General features: G+C 41.3%; 1 protein-coding gene and 1 pseudogene across 1 annotated transcript in view; one reads left to right on the top strand and one right to left on the bottom strand.

Moving 5' to 3' along the window:
* LOC132832846 (ras/Rap GTPase-activating protein SynGAP-like) overlaps nucleotides 1-23,101 on the bottom strand; it is a 617,922-nt gene that overhangs the window by 404,034 nt on the left and 190,787 nt on the right. The gene's annotated exons all lie outside the window — the stretch shown is intronic.
* LOC132832765 (replication termination factor 2-like) lies at nucleotides 14,603-15,422 on the top strand (annotated as a pseudogene).

Below are 23,101 nucleotides of genomic sequence, written 5' to 3'. Positions count from 1 at the left end.
ACTCAGGCGACTGACTGGGTGGAGTTTGCACGTTCTCCCCGTGTCTGCGTGGGTTTCCTCCGGGTGCTCCGGTTTCCTCCCACAGTCCAAAGATGTGCGGGTCAGGTGAATTGGCCATGCTAAATTGCCCACAGTGTTAGGTGTAGGGATAAATGTAGGGGAATGGGTGGATTGCGCTTCGGCGGGTTGGTGTGGACATGTGGGGCCGAAGGGCCTGTTTCCACACTGTAAGTAATCTCATCTAATCTAATCTAATCTAATCATAGCCTTCACTGCCCACTATATCAACAATCTTGGTGTCATCTGCTGACTTACTCACCATCCCTCTCTCTACTCATCTAAATTATTTATATAAATGACACACAAAAGTCAATCCAACACCGATCTGTGTGGAACACTGCTGATCACAGGCCTCCAGTTTTAAAAAAACAACCATCCACCATCACTAGCTGTCTCCTATCATTGAGCCAATTTTGCAAGCTTTTCCTGAATCCCAGGTGGTCTAACTTTACTAATTAGTCTAAAGTACGGAATCTTGTTAAAAGCTTTACTAAAGATCAAGAAAACAATGTGTACCACTCTGCCCTCATCAATCCTCTTGGTCACTTCCTCAAAACCGCAATCAAGTTTGAGAGACAGGATTTCTTTCACAAAAAAAAACCATGCTGATTATCGCTAATCGTTCTTATCTCTCAAAGTGCACATGAATCCTATTCTCGAGAATCATTTTCAACAACTTATCCACCACCAAAATCAGACTCACAGGTTGACAGTTCCCAGGCTCCTCCTTACATCCCTTCTTAAACAAAGGCACAACGTGAGCCATTTTCCAGTCATTCGGCACCTCACCTGCATTCATAGGTGATACAAATAATTCTGCAAGGAGCCCTGCAATTTTCTCCCGAACTTTCCAGAAAATCCTAGGATATATTAGATCAGGTCCCGGAAATTCGTCCACCTTTATAATTTCTAAGACCACCAGCACTTCCTCTTCTTTAATTATTTTAAAACACCAGTATTTAATTCCCTGAGTTCTCTAGCCTCCAATTCTTCCTCTGCTGTAAAAACTTGCAGAAAATATTTATTTAGTATCTTGCACATCTCCTCAAGAGTCAACACAAGGACGATCTCATTGACCTTCAAGGGGCCCCTACTCTGTCTGTAGTTGCTCACTTAGTCTTAATGTACTAGCACAATCTCTTTGGATTATCCTTTACCTTATTTGCTAAGGCTACCTCATATCCTATCGTTGCTTTCCTGATCTCTCTCTTGAGAATGCTTCTACCCTTTATACTGTTCAAGACATTCATTTGAATCCAATTGTTTATATCTAAACAAGACTTGTTTTTATTCTGGACTAGAACCTCAATATCTTTAATCATCCATTGTTCTCTAATCCCACGAGCTTACCTTTTGCTCTAACAGGAACATAATGATTCTGAACTCTCGTTATCACACTTTTGAAAATTTCCCATTTATCAGACATCCTTTTACCTGTGAACAGTCTATTCCAATCAATTTTTGAAAGTTCTCGTCTCATACCTTCGAGTTTGCCTTACTCCAGTTAAGAATCTTAATTTTGATGAAAGGTTTATCTTATTACATCACTATTTTAAATCAGGTAGGGTTATGATCACAAGACCCAAGTATTCCCCTGTTATCATTTCAGTCACTTGCCATGCCTTATAACCCAACAAGGTCAAGTTTTGGCACCTTCATTGATTGGAACATTTACATATTGAGAAAGAAAATTTTTCGGACATATTTAACAAATTCTTCACCATCAAACATTTAACACTACGGTAGTCCCAGTCAATAATTGAAAAATTAAAATCATCTACTATTACAACCTTATTATTCTGAAACATACAGAGTCATAATGAGGTACAGCCTACACAGCACGGAAATAGACCCTTTGGTCCAACTCGTCCATGTTGTCCCATTTGCAGCACTTGGCCCACATCCCTCTAAACCCTTCCTATTCAGATACCCAACCAGATGCCTTTTAAATGCTGTAATTGTACCAGCTTCCACCACTTCCTCTGACAGCTCACTCCATCCATGCACCATCCTCTGCATGAAAAAGCTACACCTCAGATCCCTTTTAAGTCTTTCCCCTCTCACCCTAAACCTATGCCTTCTAGTTCTGGATTCCCCCAGCCAATGGAAAATATCTGAGATCTCTCGACCTATTTGTTCCTGAATTTCCTTTTGACCAATGGGAGATCCATAGTACAAGTTCACCAAGGTGATGATTCCCTACTTATTTCTAAATTCAACCCATCTATTTTCACTGGACGATTTTTCAGAAATATCTTCTCTAGTTACAGCAGAAATATTTCCCTCAGTCAAAAACACCACTCGTCCTCCACTCTTGCCTCTTTTTCTATGCTTCCTGTAGCATTTGAAATCTGGAAAATTTAAAAATATTAATTATCTAATGAATGCTAACATGTGAACATGAATGAAAATGCTTTGCAGATCAACGTTTCCCAATCTCTCACCACTTAAGAAATTCTTTACGTATCTGTTTTCCCGACCAAAGGTGATTAACCTCACATTTTGCCACAACATAGGAGCCCTGCCCTATATGTGACGCTTCTGACCCCTCGTTTAAGTCTGTCACTTGCAATTTGGTGTCAGACCCAATCTGATCTCGCTTCCTGGAAAATGACCGCGACCCTGCATGGCAGTTTCACTCCCTATGTCGGCAGGATCAGTGCCTGCAGTGACAGACCTCAGTGTTGGAGTCTCAACTGACCTCTCTCTCTCTCTGTCTCTTTCTTGGTTCCTTCTCTACTTATTTGCTCACTCATTGCCCTCCCATTCCTCACCATCAGATAAATACCGAGCTGCATCTTGTTTTGAAGTCGAGTTCAATGGACTCAAAACATTAATTGTTCAAAAATGCCGCCAGACCTGTTCAGTTTCTCCAGCAATTTCTGATTTCATTGGTTTCAAGAGTACTTACTTCAATGCAACAGGCCTAACAGGGAAGGCAGATAAACTCAGGGCATGAGACTCGGATATCATAACACATAGAGAAATGTGGCTCAGGGATGGGCAGGACTGGCAGCTTAATGTTCCAGGATACAAATGCTACAGGAAGGATAGAAAGGGAGGCAAGAGAGGAGGGGGGCTGGCGTTTTTGATTGGGGATATCATTACAGTTGTACTTAGGTACACCCAGGGAAGTTATTTGGGTGGAACTGAGAAATAAGAAAGGGATGATCACCTTATTGGGATTGTATTATAGATCCCTAATTGTCAGTGGGAAATTGAGAAACAAATTTGTGAGGAGTTTTCCGTTATCTGTAAGAATAGTAGGGTGGTTATGGTAGGGGATTTTAACTTTCCAGACATAGACTGGGAGTGCCATAGTGTGAAGCGTTTAGAGGGAGAGGAATTTGTTAAGTGTGTACAGGAAAATTTTCTGATTCAGTATGTGGATGTACCCAGTAGAGAAGGTGCAAAATATGACCTACTCTTGGGAAATAAGGCAGGGCAGGTGACTGAGGTGTCAGTGGGGGAGCACTTTGGGGCCAGCGACCATAATTCTATTAGTTTTCAAATACTGATGGAAAAGGATAGACAGGATCTAAAAGTTGAAGTTCTAAATTGGAGGAAGTCTAATTTTGACGGTATTAGGCAAGAACTTTCGAAAGCTGATTGGGGGCAGATGTTCGCGGGTAAAGGGACGGCTGGAAAATGGGAAGCCTTCAGAAATGAGATAATGAGAGTCCAGAGGCAGTATATACTTGTTAGGGTGAAAGGGAAGGCTTATAGGTGTAGGTTAAAAACAATGACTGCGGATGCTGGAAAACAGATTCTAGGTTAGAGTGGTGCTGGAAAAGCACAGCAGTTCAGGCAGCATCAGGAATACAATGAAGGGCTTTTGCCCGAAACGTCGATTTTCCTGCTTATGGGTCGAGGGAATGCTGGGTGACTAGAGAAATTGAGGTTTTGGTTATGGAAAACAAGGAAGCATGTGTTAGGTATAGACAGGAGATATGGAGTGAATCCTTAGAAGAGTATAATGGCAGTAGGAGTATACTTAAGAGGGAAATCAGAAGGGTAAAAAGGGGATACGAGATAGCTTTGGCAAATAGAGTTAAGGAGCATCCAAAGGGATTTTATAAATACATTAAGGACAAAAGGGCAACTAGGGACAGAACAGGGCCCCTCAAAGATCTGCAAGGAAGCCTATGGGTGGAGCTGCAGAATATGGGGCAGCTGCTAAATGAGTACTTGCATCAGTGTTTACTATGGAGGAGGACGTGGAAGATATAGAATCTGGGGAAATAGATAATGAAGTCTTGAAAAATGTCCATACTTCAGAGGAGGACGTGCTGGATGTCTTAAAACGCATAAAAGTGGATAAATCCCCAGGACCTGATCAGGTGTACCCTAGAACTCTGTGGGAAGCTAGAGAAGTGATTGCTGGGCCTCTTGCTGAGATATTTGTATCATCGATAGTCACAGGTGAGGTGCCGGAAGACTGGAGGTTGGCAAACGTGGTGCCACTGTTTAAGAAGGGTGGTAAGGACAAGCCAGGGAACTATAGACCGGTGAGCCTGACATCAGTGATGGCAAGTTGTTGGAGGGAATCCTGAGGGACAGGATGTACATATATTTGGAAAGGCAATGACTGAGTAGGGATAGTCTACATGGCTTTGCGCTTGGAAAATCTCGTCTCACGAACTTGATTGAATTTTTTGAAGAAGTAACAAAGAGGATTGATGAGGCCAGAGCAGTAGACGTGATCTATATGGACTTCAGTAAGGCGTTCCACAAGGTTCTTCATGGGAGACTGGTTAGCAAGGTTAGGTCAAATGGAATACAGGGAGAGCTGGCCATTTGGATACAAAGGTAGAAGACAGAGTTTGGTAGTGGAGGGTTGCTTTTCAGACTGGAGGCCTGTGACCAGTGGAGTGCCAGAAGGATCGGTGCTGCGCCCTCTGCTTTTTGTCATTTATATAAATGATTTGGATGTGAACAAAGGAAGTACAGTTAGTAAGTTTGCAGATGACATCTAAATTGGAGGTGTGGTGGAGAGTGAAGAAGGTTACCTCAGATTACAACAGGATCTTGATAAGATGAGCCAATGGGCTGAACGGCAGATGGAGTTTAATTTAGTTTAATTTTGGAAAAGCAAATCAGAGCAGGACTTATACACTTAATGGTAATGTCCTGGGGAGTTTTGCTGAACAGACAGACCTTGGAGTGCAGGTTCATAGTCCCTTGAAAGTAGAATTGCAAGTAGATAGGGTAGTGAAGAAGGCATTTCTTTTATTGGTCAGAGTATTGAGTACAGGAGTTGGGAGGTCATGTTGTGCTGTACAGGACATTTGTTAGGCCACATTTAGAATATTGCATGCAGTTCTGGTCTCCTTCCTATTAGAAAGATGTTGTGAAACCTGAAAGGGTTCAGAAAAGATTTACAAGGATGTTGCCAGGGATTTGAGCTGTAGGGAGAGGCTGAATAGGCTGGGGCTGTTTTACCTGGAGTGTCAGAGGCTGAGGGGCGACCTTGTAGAGGTTTATAAATTCAAGGGGCATGGATAAGATAATTAGACAAAGTCCTTTCCCTGGGGTCGGGGAGTCCAGAACTAGAGGGGCATAGGTTTAGGGTGAGAGGGGAAAGATATAAAAGGGACCTAAGGGGCAATGTTTTCACACAGAGGGTGGTACATGTATGGAATGAGCTGCCAGAGGAAGTGGTGGAGGCTGGTACAATTAGAGCATTTGAAAGGCATCTGGATGGGTATATGAATAGGAAGGGCTTGGAGGGATATTGGCCAAGTGCTGGCAAATGGGACTGGATTAGTTTGGGATATCTGGTCGGCATGGACGAGTTGGACGAAGGTTCATGTTTCCACGTTGTACATCTCTATGACTCAATGACTAATTTCATATTAGGTTTCAGCATGACGTGGTTAATTCAGAAACAAATTTGAATAACAAAGCAAATTGCAGAAATTAGCTGAAAAGATATGATGTTTGGAAATAACTCACCAATCCTAATGAACACTTTAGGAAGTGACATAGTCACTGTTAACTACTCACAGTTAACTTAGCAGAGGAAAGCTTCAGCCCATTGTATTTATATCACCATAAAAAGCTAAGGACAGTATTAGATTACAACATGAAAACTTACAATGGTGCTAAAAAGTATTGTTAACTTCAGGATTGGAAGGGCTTTAGACTTAAGAAATTAATAAAGAGGGAGAAAATAGGTTATTAATGAGAGTAAAACAGCAATGTTTTTCATTATTAACAAATTCATATTATTATTTTTATCTAAATGGTAATAGATTGGGAAAGGGGGAGGTCCAACGAGACCTGGGAGCCTGTGTACACTTGTCACAGAAGGTAAGCAGATGCAGTCTTAAATATCCATCCATCTCGACCATCCATAGCCCTCAAAGATTAACAATCCTTTCTCCTCATCTCAGTCCTGAATGATCAGTCTCTTATTCTGAAATTGTGCCCTCTTGTTCTAGATTCCCTGGCCGAGAGGAAACAACCTCTAAGCCTCCACCCTGTCAAGCTATTTCGGAACATTGTATGTCTCAGGCAGACCACCCTGTCATTCTTCTGTAGCCAAGACGGCATCAGTGGAGAGAGGGAAGGGGCTGTGTCCGACTTATGCAGAGTCAAAGAGAAACTCGCTGACCAAGAGACAGAATGGGGGGAGGGGGGAGGTGGTTGGGACAGGGTGTTTGTCTCAGGAGCAACGGTGAACTAGATAAAAGGTAACCCCACAGACTGAATTCATCCGTATTTATTTCAGTTAAGAAAAGCACTGGAGTGTGGATTTAGATTAGATTAGATTAGATTACTTACAGTATGGATACAGGCCCTTCGGCCCAACAAGTCCACACCAACCCGCCGAAGTGCAACCCACCCATACCCCTACATTTACCCCTTACCTAACACTACGGACAATTTAGCACGGCCAATTCACCTGACCCGCACATCTTTGGACTGTGGGAGGAAACCGGAGCACCCGGAGGAAACCCACGCAGACACGGGGAGAACGTGCAAACTCCACATAGTCAGTCGCCTGAGTCGGGAATTGAACCCGGGTCTCAGGCGCTGTGAGACAGCAGTGCCAACCACTGTGCCACCGTGCCGCCCACAATTTAGTGGTGCTGTAGAGGTGAGAACAAACAGCAAAATAGAACAACATAAATTGCATATTTTTCTTGGCTTAATTTGAGTCAGGCCTTAATTTCCATGTAACGCACCAATTAAAACGTTTGCTTTGCTTGCTGATCCTAATTCTTAGTTCAGAATCAGCGGCCTCTCCTCTCCTGACCGTTCACAATAGTACAGGATGGTTGCCGTGTGTTAGCTGGGAACCAGAAGGCACGCTGGGAGAAACGCTTTATCATTAGCTGTCTGACAACCTGTTATTATCAGGGCACTTCAAACCCACAGTTTTGATCCAGTCTGTCCTGAAAGGATGATGTAGCATATTGTTACTCCCAATCTTAAACACAGCCTGTCCCAGTTTCATTTGACTGTATTCCTTTCTCCTCCCCGTCACCCGCTGCAAGGACGATGGGATGCAGTCACACGCTTAGCCGTGACAAGTGACTAGAGGCGGGTCGGTTTGCAAAGAAACCACCAATATGTTTGCTGGTTCCCGGTGGGACTGCGCGAGAGGAAGGGAAGGCACCATTCCTGCTGTGAACATTTTATCCATTCCCATACCAGCCTTAGATTGGTTGGTTAAATGGAAGATTTTTCACATCAATCCAGAGACGTCAGCCCATAACCTAATCTACTGGGAGTGCAGCAGTAATGGGATATCGTTTTTATTAATGAAATCGTTAAATTAAAGCGCCATCTGACCTCTTGAGATGGACAAGTGATGCCATTTGTCGAACAGCAAGGGAGTTCACACGGAAATATTTATTACAACAGCAAATTCATTCCAACGCTGTTTGCCACTTCATTTGCAACCTCACCACAGTAACTAACAACAAAGTTCCATCGTTGGGCAGAAAGCAGTTTGAGTCATCTTGAGGCTGTGAGAGGCATTAAATCAGTGCAAGACTTCCTTTTGCTAAATCCACGGAGCTAATAATTGACAAAGGATGCAAAAGTGATCAGAAAGAAAGAAGTTTTGAACAGTGAATGGTGAGGGTCTAGAAGCCTGAAAGTATAGTGGAGTCAGTTTCAATCAAGGTGTTCAAGTGGGAGTTAGCTAGCTTTCTGGAAATGAAGACTGTGCATAACCATGGGGGAAAGGAGGAAGAATGACACGGAGTGAATTGCTTGCTTGGAGAGCTGATGTAGACTCGAAACTGAGTGGGCCTCCTTCGCACCATAACAATTCTGTGGTAATGGTGCTCTGAAGAAAGGGGGGGGGGGGGGGGGGTGTCACTGGACCCGAAATATTGACTCTGCTTTCTCTCCACAGTTGCCCCCATGCCTGCTGAGTTTCTCCAGCAATTTCTGTTTTTATCTGTGGCAGTGGTCCTAAGATAAGGAGTCCCATTGTGGAGATACATGGTGGTGGTGGAGGTGGGAGGTGGGGGAGGGGGGTTATGGGAAGATGCAGGAATATCCTCATCTCCCTCTTCAGATATCCATTATCTGATGAATTTGCAAATGACATTATTATCCCAATATTTAATGCAGTCATATCAAATCAAACTACTCTTAGGCCATTATTATGATATAACTGTTTCACACAGTTTTTCAGATTGAGATTTTGACAGGAGTGGAGAATGAAACTGGGAGAATGATAATGGCGAGCAGATAGGTAATGTGATGGAGTGAGAAACTGGATGTGTGGTTAGTGTATTTAGCTAGATTTGTGATAAAGATGGATAGTTGACATGGAAGGCTTATTCTGAGACAGCAGTATGTCCCACATGACTGATTTCTGTGATTAAATCTCACTCTCATGCATGAAAACTTCCAACTTATTGGCCATCAGGTATTCACTGCTTTACCAGCACATCTAATACAACAGGAGCTAAAATCACTGACCATTCGTTAAAACTTGAATGCCTGCTTCAATTTGACAGTTTTAGTGTGGAGCTAATATTTATTGTCTCCATTCAATTATCTCTAAGTGGTGAGTATTGATGCAATAGTAAACAGAGAGATTTAATCTGTATTTAACACAGACTACTGACAAAGTCTGTCACCCCACATAGTCCATCCAAACAACAGTTCATCCATCATCACAATGTAATACCCACCATTACAACATGCTATGCATTATTGTAACTCAGAGTCCATCATTACAACACACAGCCTGTCACCTCAATTCGACCCATCATCACAACACAGTCTGTCATTACAATTAACAAACAATATGATACCACAACACACAGCCGATCATTACAAGACACAGTCTATCATCCCAACATTGACAGTGCTTTGAGATGAAGATGGACTGTGTTGTGATGGATTCTGCATTGTGGTGATGGACTGTTTGTTGTAATGATTAACATTACAACATAACAACAAGTAGTCCATCATTACACCACACAATCCATCAACAAAAAAGGAAGTCTGTGATCTAACAACACAGTACATCATCACAACAGACGGTCAATCATTACAACAAACAGTCCATCACCACCACACAACACAGTCCGTTGTCGACAGCACACAGACCACCACCACAAAATACAGACATGACCACAAGACACAGTGCATCACTATAACACACTGTCCAACATCACAATGCACATACCATCATCACAAAACCTGTAAACACCCCAATACCATGACAACACTCAGTCCATGACCAAAGCAACAGTGTGAGGTCACTACATACAGAATGTTATCACAATGCATAGACCAATTTCACAATACATTACATTATCAAAACATAGTCAGATCATCAGAAAGAGAATCCAGATTGGCGACACGCATTCAAAGCTCATAACATGTACATCATCTTGATAATACACAATTATCACAACGGAGGCTAACATCACAACATGGATAAACATCTCAACTCACAATCAATCATCAATTCACACATTCCAGTATCACAAACACACTCCATCATCCCAACACACTGCTTATTAGCAATACATGCTTTCCATCATTACAACACACAGGTGAACACTACAACACAGCGTTGATCAGAACAACACACGTTTCACTATCACAGCACAAAGTCCTTCATCATAAGGTACAGTCTCTTGCCACATGGCGCAGTCTATTAGTACAACACACAGTCCAGCAGTGGAACATGCCCACCATCAAGACAATCCAAGGCTATTATCATAATACTCTCCATCAACATAACACAACCATGAGACACAGTGCATTATTATAACACACAGTCTATTACTTTAACACAGTCCATCACCACACCTCACAGAACACAAAATCCATCATCAAAAACACAGCTTATTGACACAATAAATTCAAACATGACAACACAGAGGATATAGCCACAACACAGCCCACCACAACCCATAATCCATCATCACACACAATCTATCAACACAAAACCCAGTAAATTATCAAAACACATAGTCCATCACATCACACATTCCACCATCGCAAACAGTTCATCACCACAACATGATTCATTCTTATAACACACGGGTCATCGCTATAATACAGGTCCATTGCCACAGCACATGGTTGAAAAAAATGTATCTGCTCATTTTTCTGTGAGAAATGGAAAAAGAATTGTTCTTAAAAAAAAATCAAGCATTGTTGTGAATGGTTGAATTTTTAAAATGCAAGTTACTTGTAACTCATTGCAAGATCTGTTATCACAGCTCTGTTCAGCAGTGGAAACCTAGTTACAGATGAGCTGGACCTAATGGTTGGGTACACATGGAGATTTAGCCAGAAACAAGTTGTTGATTGATAACTCATCACAGGAATGGTATTCTTTCTGCCATGTGGTTGACTCCCATGTAGCTGTTCAGCTTGGGATTGAGAATGAGTTAGGGAGAAGCCATGATCTCTGTAAGCTCAGCAACTGTCTTTCTTCCTGACAGAAAAAAAAGTAAGCTTGAGAAAAAAACAGTTTATTTTTCCTTCAGCATTTGACCTGAGCTGCAAATTTTAGTTAACATATCAGAGACCTTTATGGATATAAAACTGCCCCCCTGTGCCTGCTGGAAATAAGTCAAACTATCCAAGGATGTTGTGATCAGCACAAGAATCATTTCAGTGATTCCTGTAAACAAGGACAACTAAACTGTTTTCCCATTTTTACCCATCACCCAATATTAATTTTCTCTGTGTTTATCTGTTTGTGTGTAAAAGGAGTTTATAAGGGGGTTAGTGTTTTAACTAGCAGTCATAAATTGAAAACTCGTAATTGTTTATATGTAGTTAGGAATATATTTACTGTAATAAGTATAAATTATCCTTTCATATAGAAACATGGTTTGTGCTTTCTGTCCATCTAGGTCTGGTAATTTGGAGCATTCTGCATACATTTTGAAGTTCATAAATTTGGTGATAACTCCAAGAATAACAGGGTCTGATTTTTAGCATGCTGTCACATTGGAAGCTTTACAAAGTTTGGTGACTCATTCAGGACAGATAAATGTGAAACAGAGGCAGGGAGAATTTGTGCTGTACTAGCAAATATGTTTGGAGGAAAACACTAGACTCAATACTGTATTCAAGACATAACCCAAAAGATTTCCTGTAATTGGCAGGATTGTCTCTGGCAGTCTTAACAGGATTTTCAAAGACTAGCTTGATGGACTTGGCAGGTAAACTGTGCAACACAACTGTGAAGGTAGATATGATTAAGGCACTGGCACAACACTTGGGTTCAGATGCAGCACAAAGCAAGACCAGATACTATACACACTTGGAATCACGTGGCATTCAGTTACAGTTAAGGCTGCGTCAACATGAGGAGAGAATAAGGAATCTAGAGATGCTGGAAAAAGACACAAAAAGAGCGGAGAAAGAACAGGAAAGGGAAATAACAATGGAAATGGAAAGAATGGAAAGGACAAAACTAAAGTTATAATTGCAAAGGGAAAGGGAAGGTAGAATCAAGTATGAACTGTCAAGAGATGTTATTCTCTTAAAAGGATGTAGAAATCCACTACTTCTCATATTAACAACTCACGTTAAGGACCAAGGTTTGGCAAATAGTACACAGCTGCTGAACCCTAAAGCTAAACCCTGCTTTCTGTTGTTGTCAAATTTGAAGGGGATAGAACGCGGGGGGAGTGTGAAAAGAAGGTAAGCAGCCAGGGTAAGGAATGAATAGTTGGGAGTGCCCTCAATCATAAGGAAAAGTACTGAGGATGAAAGGTTGAAGCTGAGCCTTTCTATTGTAACGAGGTGGGACATGTTGGCTCAGGATGCTGGAGGTCGTTAGGGAAACCCATCGGATTTGTTGGAGCTTGAAAGGATGGAGTACGAAAAGGAAATTCAGAAGGAAAAGGCCTCCGATCATACTGTAGCTGTAACTCCAACTAAGAGACTTGACATAGACACTATTGATATATTCTCTCTCACGAGCTGCCTGAGGAAGGAACGAGGGCTCCGAAAGTTTGTGGTTGGACTATAACCTGGTGTCATGTGATTTTTGATATTGAGAGTGAAGAAATAACACAGAGGGTAGATCAGAGATATAAAAGGCTTTGGTCTAAAGGTAAAGTAACTGTTTCACCTTCAAAGAAAGCATAAAAGCACCTCAACATAATCAGGGATACATGGGCCACCCAAATTCTCTTGCTAGAGAAGGATTCAATTTTCCCTCCACAGGATTGAAAGACAAAGTGTTGGTAAATGAATAGGTTCTAGATGTAGGTTTGCTCGCTGAGCTGGAAGGTTCATTTCCAGATGTTTCGTCACCCTACTAGGTAACATCTTCAGTGGGCCTACGGGCGAAGCACTGCTCATAATTCCCGCTTTCTATTTATATGTTTGGGTTTCTTTGGGTTGGCAATGTCATCTCCTGTGGTGATGCCATTTCCTGTTCTTTTTCTCAGGGGGTGGTAGATGGGGGTCTAACTTGAAGTGTCTGTTGATAGAGTTCCTGTTGGAATGCCATGCTTCTAGGAATTCTTGTGTGCGTGTCTCTGTTTGGCTAGTCCTAGGATGGATGTTTTGTCCCAGTCGAAGTGGTGTCCTCCCTTATCTGTTTGTAAGGATACCAGTGAGAGAGGGTCACGTCATTTTGTGGCATGGAATTCCTAGAAGCATGGCATTCCAATGGGAACTCTATCAACAAACACATCGAGTTAGATGCCATCTACCACCCCCTGAGAAAAAAGAACAGGAAATGACATCATCACAGGAGATGACACCACCAACCCAAAGAAACCCAAACATAGACATAGAAAAGCAGGAATTATCAGCAGTGCTTCACCCAGACGCCCACTGAAGATGTCACCTAGTAGGATGACGAAACATCTTGAAATGAACCTTCCAGCTCATCGAGCAAACCTACATCCCAGAACTTCAACCTGAGCTACAAATCTTCTCAAAACACGCTAAGACCAAGGTGGAGAGTGTGTCATGGTTTTATTATAAGAAGTCAAGTTAGTGTGTAATTTGTTGTCTAGACTCGTGGTAGTTGGGGTAGTTTAAAAATTATTTTGGATACTTCTGCGGAATGAATTATCAGTATTGGGTGTTTAAGGCTAAAGAGACAGAACCATTTCAATAACAGGGTCTGTGCATTTTCTCATAATTTGTTGTGACCAGAGTAATGGCTAAGCAAAGCCCATTATCAGAGCGCCCACGAATACTGCAAGCAAATGTTCAGGTAGCTGAAATTCAATTTAAGGATGGGAATAATTCAAAAAGAGGTGTTTGGAATGTCTTTGTTAATTCAGATTCATGAAGGAGATCCAGAGGTAAATAAACTAGCAAAGACAGCTCACAGTGAAGATGAAAGAATTGTGGAGTATTATTATAGTGAAAGCAGAGTTCAGTGAGGAAGTAGAGATCTCACAGATCTGTGAACGAAGAATGGATGTTTTCTCTTCAAATAGTGGCACCGCCCACATATTTTAAGGCGATATTGAGAGTAGCACATGAAATTCCTTTGGGAGAGCATATGGGAACTTGGAGAATGCAGCCATCAATAAACAGGGAGATGGCCAGGACTTCATATAGACATGTCGGATGGTAGGAAAACCTTACCATGTAACCAGACCAGACTTTTGAAACCCATATTATATTGTAAAGAAAAATTTAGTTGGGTGTTAGCAGATTGTGATAGGCTACTAATGAAAATGACAGCAGTACATCACTACATCCGTACAATGAAGGAGATGTCAACCCGACTCCCAGAAGCTATTCCTTTAAAGGTGATTACAACTTGGATAGAAATGGAGAAGTTAGCTTAGTTGTTTTTTGCTTATTAAGAATGACCAATTGAGGTACGATCTGACCTGGGTTCTAACTTTATGTCTAAAGTTTTCCAGGAAATCATTAGATTTAGGTATGAAGCAATTTAAATCAACTGTGTAAAACTCACAAATATAGGGAGATTTGGAAAAATACCTTCAGTCTCAAAAACCGTGACTCAAGCATTCTATCACAAAATCCCACAGTATCTCCTAAATTAGTGGATAGTGGTGCAGTTGGTGAGGGAAATGAGGGAAATGTATCTCCAGGACACATGGTCTGCATTGGAGGCACAATACCCAAGCAACATGAGCTAGTGAAAGGGAACAAGAAGATGGAGCAGGTTGACTAAAAGGCTGCATTAGTTGCTCACTGGAATTACTGTGCGAGCAGTCAGAGACCACTGAGGTAACCCATAGTCACTTGTGAGCTTGGCAGATCGTACAAAAAAATACTGTCATTGACTATTCATTGGACACACCTCCAGAGAAATGCACTGCAGAGATAACACACATTAAGAACCTTTAGGACGTGAATAAGCTAAATCTGACTGACAGTTCAACCTGGAGAAATGACAAGTTGTACACAAAAGCTCCAAAATCTAGTACTTCCAAATAAACCTGTTGGATTATAACCTGGTGCTGTGTGATTTTTAACTTTGTCCACTCCAGTCCAACACTGGCACCTCCACATCATGAACACAAAAGTTGGCAAGTATGAAGACTTGCATGGTTGTGCATTTTTCTGTCCTGTAGTTGGTTCAGAAATTAATGGAAGACAGAAAATGTATTACCTCTGTTATATGTGGCTGTGTCTTCTCAGAAAGTGCTATGAAAGAGGTAAAGAATAAAGCTTGCCATAAGTGTATGAAATGCTTCAAAGAAGATGATGTGATTATACTGAATGGGAGTAAAGAAAAAATAGCAGACCTCCAAAGGATAATGGAGGAAAGAACATTCAAAGTTAAACTACTGAAGAAGGCAAAGATGTCGAAGACAACAGAATTTTCATCAAAATCTGCATTTAATCAAGAAATTGCAGGAGCATTGACCCAGAAACCCAAACACTCCTGTGTAGTGAGTACGGGGAGTTAGGAAAGAGGCTGGAAAGCGGAACATCAAGTGTAGTAACCTCTGCATTTCTACCAGTGCCACATGCTAATGTGGCAAGAAACATAAAGATAGGACAGATGAATTCATGACTAAGGACCTGGTGCAGGGGTTAGGCTTTTAGGTTCTTGAATCATTGGGACCTTTTCTGGGGTGGGGAATGACCTGTACAAGAGGTCCACCTAAGCTGGAGGCGAACCAATATCCTTGCTCATGCTACTCGGGAGGGATTAGTCTAGAGTAGCAGGGGGATGGGAACCAGAGCAGCGGGTCAGCGAGTGAACGGATTGAGGGGAAGATACATGTTAGGACCTGTAAATCAGAAAGAATTGACAGGCAGAGACAGGTAAATGAACATGATGATACTAATGGGCTGAAGTGTGTCTATTTCAGGGCAAAGAGTATGATAGGTAAAGCAGATGAGCTTAGAGCCCAGAGCAGTACATGGGACTATGATGTTGTGGCCATCACAGAGACTTGGTTGAGAGAGGGACAGGACTGGTTGCTCAACATTCCAGGATTTTGTTATTTTAGATAAGCTAGAGAGGAAAGTAAAAGAGGTGGAGGACTTGCATTACTAATCAGGGGAGAATGTTACATCTGCATTCAGAGAGAATATACTGGAGGGTTCATCCACTGAAGCAATATGGGTATCTAAAATAAGATAGGCGCGATCATTTTGATAGGATTATACTATGTACTATAGCCCCACCCTCTCCCCACAACAGTCACTGAGACATTAAGACAGGTCGTGGAAAAACGTAATAAAAACAGAGTTGTCATGGTGGATGACTTTAACATCCCCAATATTGACTGGAATTCCCTTAGACCACGAGGTTTAGACAGGGTAGAATTTGCATCGAAGAGGGTTTGTTGAAATCATGAATAGTCCAACTACAGGAAGGGTCATACTGGACCCTGTACCAGCTAATGAGCCTAGCCAGGTGACTGACCTTTCAGTGGGAGAGCATTTTGGAAACAGTGATCACAACTCATTAAGTTTTAAGATAGCTATGAACAAGAATAAGTCAGGACCTGGTGGGAAAGTGCTAAATTGGGGGACAACAAATTACAGCTGAAAATGTGTTGCTGGTCAAAGCACAGCAGGCCAGGCAGCATCTCAGGAATAGAAAATTCCTGATTGGGGGACAACAAATTACATCAGGATTAGGCAGGAGCTGGGTCTGTTCATTGGGAGGAGCTGTTATCAGACAAGTTTACATTTGATATGTGGGAATTTAATCAGAGTTCAGGGGTGGTATGTTGTGGTAAGCAGGAAGGACAAGGATGGTAAGGCAAGGGGCCCTTGGATAATGAGAGAGGTTGTGAATTTAGTCAAAAGGAAAAAAAAAGCATATGTAAAGTTTAGGAAGCTAACATCGAACAGGACCTGTGAGAGGCATAAAGAAAGCAGGAAAGAATTCAAGCAGGAAATTAGCAGAACAAGAAGGGGCCATGAAATGATCTTGGCAAGTAGGGTTAAAGAGAATCGCAACACATTCTATTTATGCATTAAAAACAAGAAGATAACTACAGAGAAGGTAGAAACACTCAAGGATAAAGGAGGGAACATGGAGGCAGAGGATGTGGATGAGATCCTAAATGAGCACTTTGCGTCAGTATTCACCCGGAAGAAGGATAGTGAGATTTGTGTGGAGCATGCTAAAATGCTCGGGCATTTTGAGATCATGAAAGAAGTGGTGTTGGGTCTCTTGAAGAACATTAAGGATGGATATGTCCCCAGGGCCTGATGGTATCTAGAGCTGAAGATGTGTTGCTGGAAAAGCTCAGCAGGTCAGGCAGCATCCAACGAGCAGGAGAATCGACGTTTCGGGCATGAGCCCTTCTTCTCCTGCTCTTTGGATGCTGCCTGACCTGCTGCGCTTTTCCAGCAACACATTTTCAGCTCTGATCTCCAGCATCTGCAGTCCTCACTTTCTCCTGATGGTATCTACCCCAGGTTATTGAGAGAGGCAAGAGAGGAGAGGAGATTGCTGGGGTCTTGACCAAGATCTTTGGATCTTCACTAGCCACTGGAGATGTCCTGAAGGACTGGTGAGTAGCTAATGTCGTTCCTGTGTTTTAGAAGGGAAGTAGGGATAATCCAGGAAACAATAGGCCGGTGAGTCTCACATAGGTGGTTGGGAAGCTGTTGAAGAGAATTCTTAGGCCTAGGATTGACATGTGTTTGAAAAAGCATGGCCTAATTCGGGACAGTCAGCATGACTTCTGGCACTGAATCTTTCAAAGAGGTGGAAAAGGTGATTGATGACGGTAGAGCAGTGAGTATTATCAACGTGGATTTTAGTGATGCTTTTGACAAAGTTTCCCATGGTAGGTTCATCCAAAAGGTTAAGATACATGGGATCCAAGGTGACTTGGCCATATAGATTCAGGATTTGCTTGCCAAAGAAGGCAGACAGTAGAGGTGGAAGGGTATTTTTCAGGTTATTATGGTGTTCTACAGAGATCCGTACTGGGATCTCTGCTGTTTGTCATATATATAAGTGTGTAGGTGAGTGGGTTAATAGGTTTGCAGAAAGTACAAAGATTGGTGGAGAGTTGTGGATGGTGTAGAAGGTTGTCAAAGGATAGCGTGGGATATAGATCAGTTGTAGAAATGGGTGGATAAATGGCAAATGGAAGTTAATCTGAGTAAGTAAGAGATGCTGTACTTTAGGAGATCAAATGTTAAAGAAAAGTACACAGTTAATGGCAGCATTGATGTACAGAGGGATCTTGGGGTTCCAGTCCATAGCACCCAGAAAGTGGCCACACAAGTAGATAGGGTGGTAAGGAAGGTGTATGGCAAATTGACCTTTGTTGGGAATCCAATACAAGAATCAGGATGTCATGTTGCAGCTTTATTAGACTTTGGTTATGCCACACTTAGAGGAGTATTGCATTCAATTCTGGCTGTCACATTACACAAAGGATGTGGAGGCTTTGGAGAGGGTGCACACAAGTGGTTGGCCAGGATGCTGTCTGGATTAGAGGATATGAGCTATAACAAGAGGCTGGAAAAGCTCAGGTTGTTTTCTCTGGAGTGGCGGAGGCTGAGGGGAGGCTTGATGGGAGGCTATAAAATTATGAGATGCACAGATCGGGTTGACAGTCAGAATCTGTTTCCCAGAGTTGAAACATCTAAAACTAGGGGGCATGCATTTAAGGTGAGAGAGGGAAAATTCAAAGGAGATGTGAGGGGCAAGTTTTTTGTACATAGAGTGCTAGGAGTCTGGAACAAACTGCCAGGGGTGGTGATGGAGGCAAGTACAATAGGAGCATTTAACAGGCTTTCAAATAAGCACATGAATATGCAAGGAATGGAGGGATTTGGACCATGGACAGACATGTTCAGCACAACGTTCTTGTGCTGTACTGTTCTATGTTCTAAATGTGCTGTCCCAATGTCAACAGTTGCCATTTGGGTTAAAGAGCTGCCCAAGTACTTCCAATGGTTTATGAATCAAGTTGTAATGGAAGTTAGTGATTGTGTATATTGTTTAGATGATGTGTAGTAACACATGGTAAGAGCATGTGAGACAAGTTGAAGATCTGTTTAAGGAATTACATTTGGCTGGCTTAATAAGACATTTAGCCAAAAGTGAATTTGGAAAAACAAGAGTAACTTACCTAGGACATATCGTAGGCCAAGGAGAAGTGTTGCCAAGGACTGCGAAGGTCAAGACTTTAATGGGAATCCCTGTTCCTAAAACTAAACAAGAAATGATGAGATTTTTAGGAATGTGTGGGGTTTTACTGGAAATTTGTGCATAATTTCAGCACAATAGCTGTGCCTTTAGCAGATTTGTTAAAGAGATAACTGAAAGTGGTATGGTGGAGCAGAATACCAGGCTGCCTTTGAGAAGCTGAAGGCAACCTTAATAAATGAGCCACTGTTGGCTGCACATGATTTTTCCAGACATTTTTCAAATAGCGATTGATGTTAGCAATGTGGGGGTAGGTGCAGTCTTGCGACAGGATGATCAATTGGGAATAGAGAAGCCAGTTGCATACGTCTCTAAGATTCTAAACTAGTATCAGAAGAAAACTATACAATGGGATCATTCTTGATTCTTCAACACTTCCATGTCTATGTCCAACATGGTAACAAGGAAACACTAAATTTACATTGATCACAATTCACTGGCCTTCATTTAAAAGTTTAATACTCACAATGTAAGACTATTTGGGTGAATCCATCTTTGCAACTATTTAATGTAAAAATGATCCACATTGCTGGAAAACATACTATAAATAGCAATGCATTTTCCAGTGCGTAAAACATTGGAATAAATCAAATGATGTGAAGTGCTAGGATTGTATAAGGTTATATAAGAGTAGAAGAAAACTCAATAGATATAAGTCTTGTATGTTTGTTAAGCATGTATCGTATATTTTGTGGTGAACAACATTTTCAAAATGGTGTTTCATCTCATTCGAGGAGACGCATGTAAAGAGTGTATTTGTTTTTATTTTGCTGTATTTTTGATTGTGGCCTGAAATGGGAAAAGGACTGTTTTAAAAGGCAAATATTGTGGAAAGGATTTCTGAACTTTTTTAGCAATGCAGTTTTCTGATACTCATTACAAATGTTATTTGCACTGCTGTTTGTTCAAGCATTTGGAGAGGAACTGCAGACAGCCTAGAGCTGGGGGACAAATAGAGATTCTGCTAGCACGGGATAGCTGATTCGTCTGTGGAATGGTGACCAGTTTTCAATGATGATAGGTCTTCTGCCTGACAACAGCCGTGTGATTGGCTTGCAAGGAAGTGAAAGGTGGGAATGTTTAGTCAGTAGCCATTAGACCGCTAGAAACAAATGCTGTGCTTCTCTCTGCAACAAAACAAAACACTCAAGTGTAAAGAAAGCTTGTTTATTCTGCTGATAAGTTGCTGTAAGGTATGGTTTTTAACTGATTCAGAGACTTTGTCGTTATGAGCTAGTTGCTCTATGCCTCCTGGAAGAAAGTGAAAGTAACTGAAGAAGAAAAAAAATAGAGGAATAAGAAGTCCTGATAAATCAAAAAGATTATCTCAGTCAATCTTTCCCACTACCCATAACACCAATATTTCATGTCTGCCTCTGTCTGTATGTCTCTGTAGGAACATTTTTAAGGGGTTTGAAGATTTCACAAGTAGAGTCAAATGTTGATAGCTCATAAGTATGTACCAGTAGCTGGAATCTATTTATTTATTACAAAAGTAATCCTTGATAATTACAGAAATCTTGCCTGTGTTTTTAGTAAAACTGGTTCTATAGAAAGGAAAATTGGGGAATTTTGCTTATTTTTGTAAAATGTTTAACTTTGGTGACTTTTCTGGTAACAGTAGGGTTTGAATGTAGTTTATCACAACACACATTTCACCATCAAAACAAGCAGCCCATAATTGCAACAAACAGAATTATTATAATACATTGTGGGCCATCTCAATAACAGTCTATATCACAATATGTAGACTGTGCCTAAACACACATTCCATGATCACAGCACACAGTCCATCACAAGGACATGCAGTCTTCCAGCAAAACACGTAGTCACTCATCACAGCACACAGTCCATCACAATGTCACAGTTCTTCATCATAACTCAGTCTCTCCTACAGTCTTTCATCACATCCACCAGCAAAACATACTGTCATTAAAACACACAGTATATCACCGTGGTATATGGTCCATCACAACCCAAACCTTGATCACATCACACAATCAATCATCAGAACACACAGTGCTACAACACAACATACAGGCCATCATTGCATCACAGCTGATTAGCATAAAACATAGTCTCTCATCTCAAGGCACGGACCCTCATCATAACAGACCGACACAGACTAACACCACAATACTGTCCACCATCACAAGACACAGTCCACCATCACAAGATACAATTCCCCACCACAACACACTGTTAATTACAATTCTGCTGTCTATTACAAGATAATAGTCCATCACCACAATGTACACTCAGTCCTCAATACAGTCAGACACACAGTCTGTCATCAGAGCATATAGTCCATCAACACAATTTAGTCTGTAACCACAGCACAATCTGTAACCACAACGCACAGGCCAAGATCACAATATTGTCTGACATCAGAACACATAGTCCCTCATCACAATACACAGTCTCCATCACAACACTGTTCCATCACCACAATGCACACTTGGTTGTCACAACACAGTCCATCACAAAGTCACACAGTCTACCAACAAAGCACCCAGTTCATCCTCCATTACCACAACACAATCCTTCATTCCAATCCACAGTACGTCTTCACAACCTGTGGTGTTCGAATGGCTTTTCCTTATCGTGTTTATTGATGCTAACTGTTGAGCTGCCTGGGAACCAATCACATAGATGACAGCAGGCAGAAGGCCTTTGTTGTTGATAACCGGTCATTAGTCCACAGGTTAATCAGTCATTGGTTAACAGCTTAATTTACGTTTGTCCACAGCCCTTGCCTCCAACTCATCTGCAAACCATTTACTACAGGTCAAAGCAACAGTTATTTAAATAATGTGTGCAATGAGTATCAGGTTACTTTCACCTTCAAAAACCATGGCAATCCTTCAGCAATCCTGATATCTTTTAAACCAGCTCTTTTTTTCATTTCAACACACAATCAAAAATATGGAAAAATAAAAAGACACATGTTGTTACATGTCTCTGTTCTGAAAAGAATGGCATTATAAAAAGTGCACTTCATTACATGATCGCTTATACAGAAAAGACTAAATGTAAGACAATCATTCTCCCTTCCTCTTGTACAATCTTAAACAATTTTTCACATTTAGATTTGATTTATTGAAAAATTTTACAGTGAATTATGCATCTCTGATTACATTATATTTTGTAGCAATGTGAATAATTTTTACATTAAATGGTGACAAGAAAAATCATCTTGCATTCTGAGTTTTAAGTTTCTCAATGAAGGCCAGTGGATTATCAGTATAAATTAGTGTTTCTTTGTTACCATGTTGAACATAGACTTAAAAGTGCTGAATAGCTATCATCAGTCTTAAAGTCTCTTTTCTACAGGAGAGTACTTCTTCTGATACTGGATTAATTCCTTAGAGAAGTACTCCATTAGCTTCACTATTCCTAACTCAACATCCTTTAACAAGACGACCTCGGCTCCCACGTCAGAAGTGTCAGTTGCATTTTTGAAAGATCTGGCAAAGTCGGGGTGATCAGCACTGGCTCATTTATTGAGACTGCCTTCAGACTCTCAAAAACAGCCTGGTATTCTGCTGACTGTTTCACTCTGCCTTATTTCAGCAACAGATTTCATAAAGGCACAACTACTGAGCTAAAATTACATATGATTTTCTGGTAAAATCCACAGATTCCGAAACACCTCATGATTTCACATTTAGTTTTAGGATCAGGGAATACCAACAGAGCCTTCAAAGTTATTGTCCTTGCTAACATGTGACCTTGTCACACAATATGTTCTGAGTAGGTTATTCTCACTTTTCCAATTCCATTTTTGGTGAAAGTTATTAATACACCAATTGTACTTCCTGTAGCAGCTCAAACAGGTCTTCATGTTCTTCCCATGTGTCACTATATCCTACAACAGTGTCTAAATTAACAATACAATCATGAGCCTCAGTTCTGACCTGATTCATAGTCTTTGGTAATGTGGCTGGGACATTC

Source organism: Hemiscyllium ocellatum, chromosome 35 (genome assembly GCF_020745735.1).
Source record: "Hemiscyllium ocellatum isolate sHemOce1 chromosome 35, sHemOce1.pat.X.cur, whole genome shotgun sequence".
Classification (NCBI taxonomy): domain Eukaryota; kingdom Metazoa; phylum Chordata; class Chondrichthyes; order Orectolobiformes; family Hemiscylliidae; genus Hemiscyllium; species Hemiscyllium ocellatum.
This window is presented reverse-complemented; position numbering and strand designations above follow the sequence as displayed.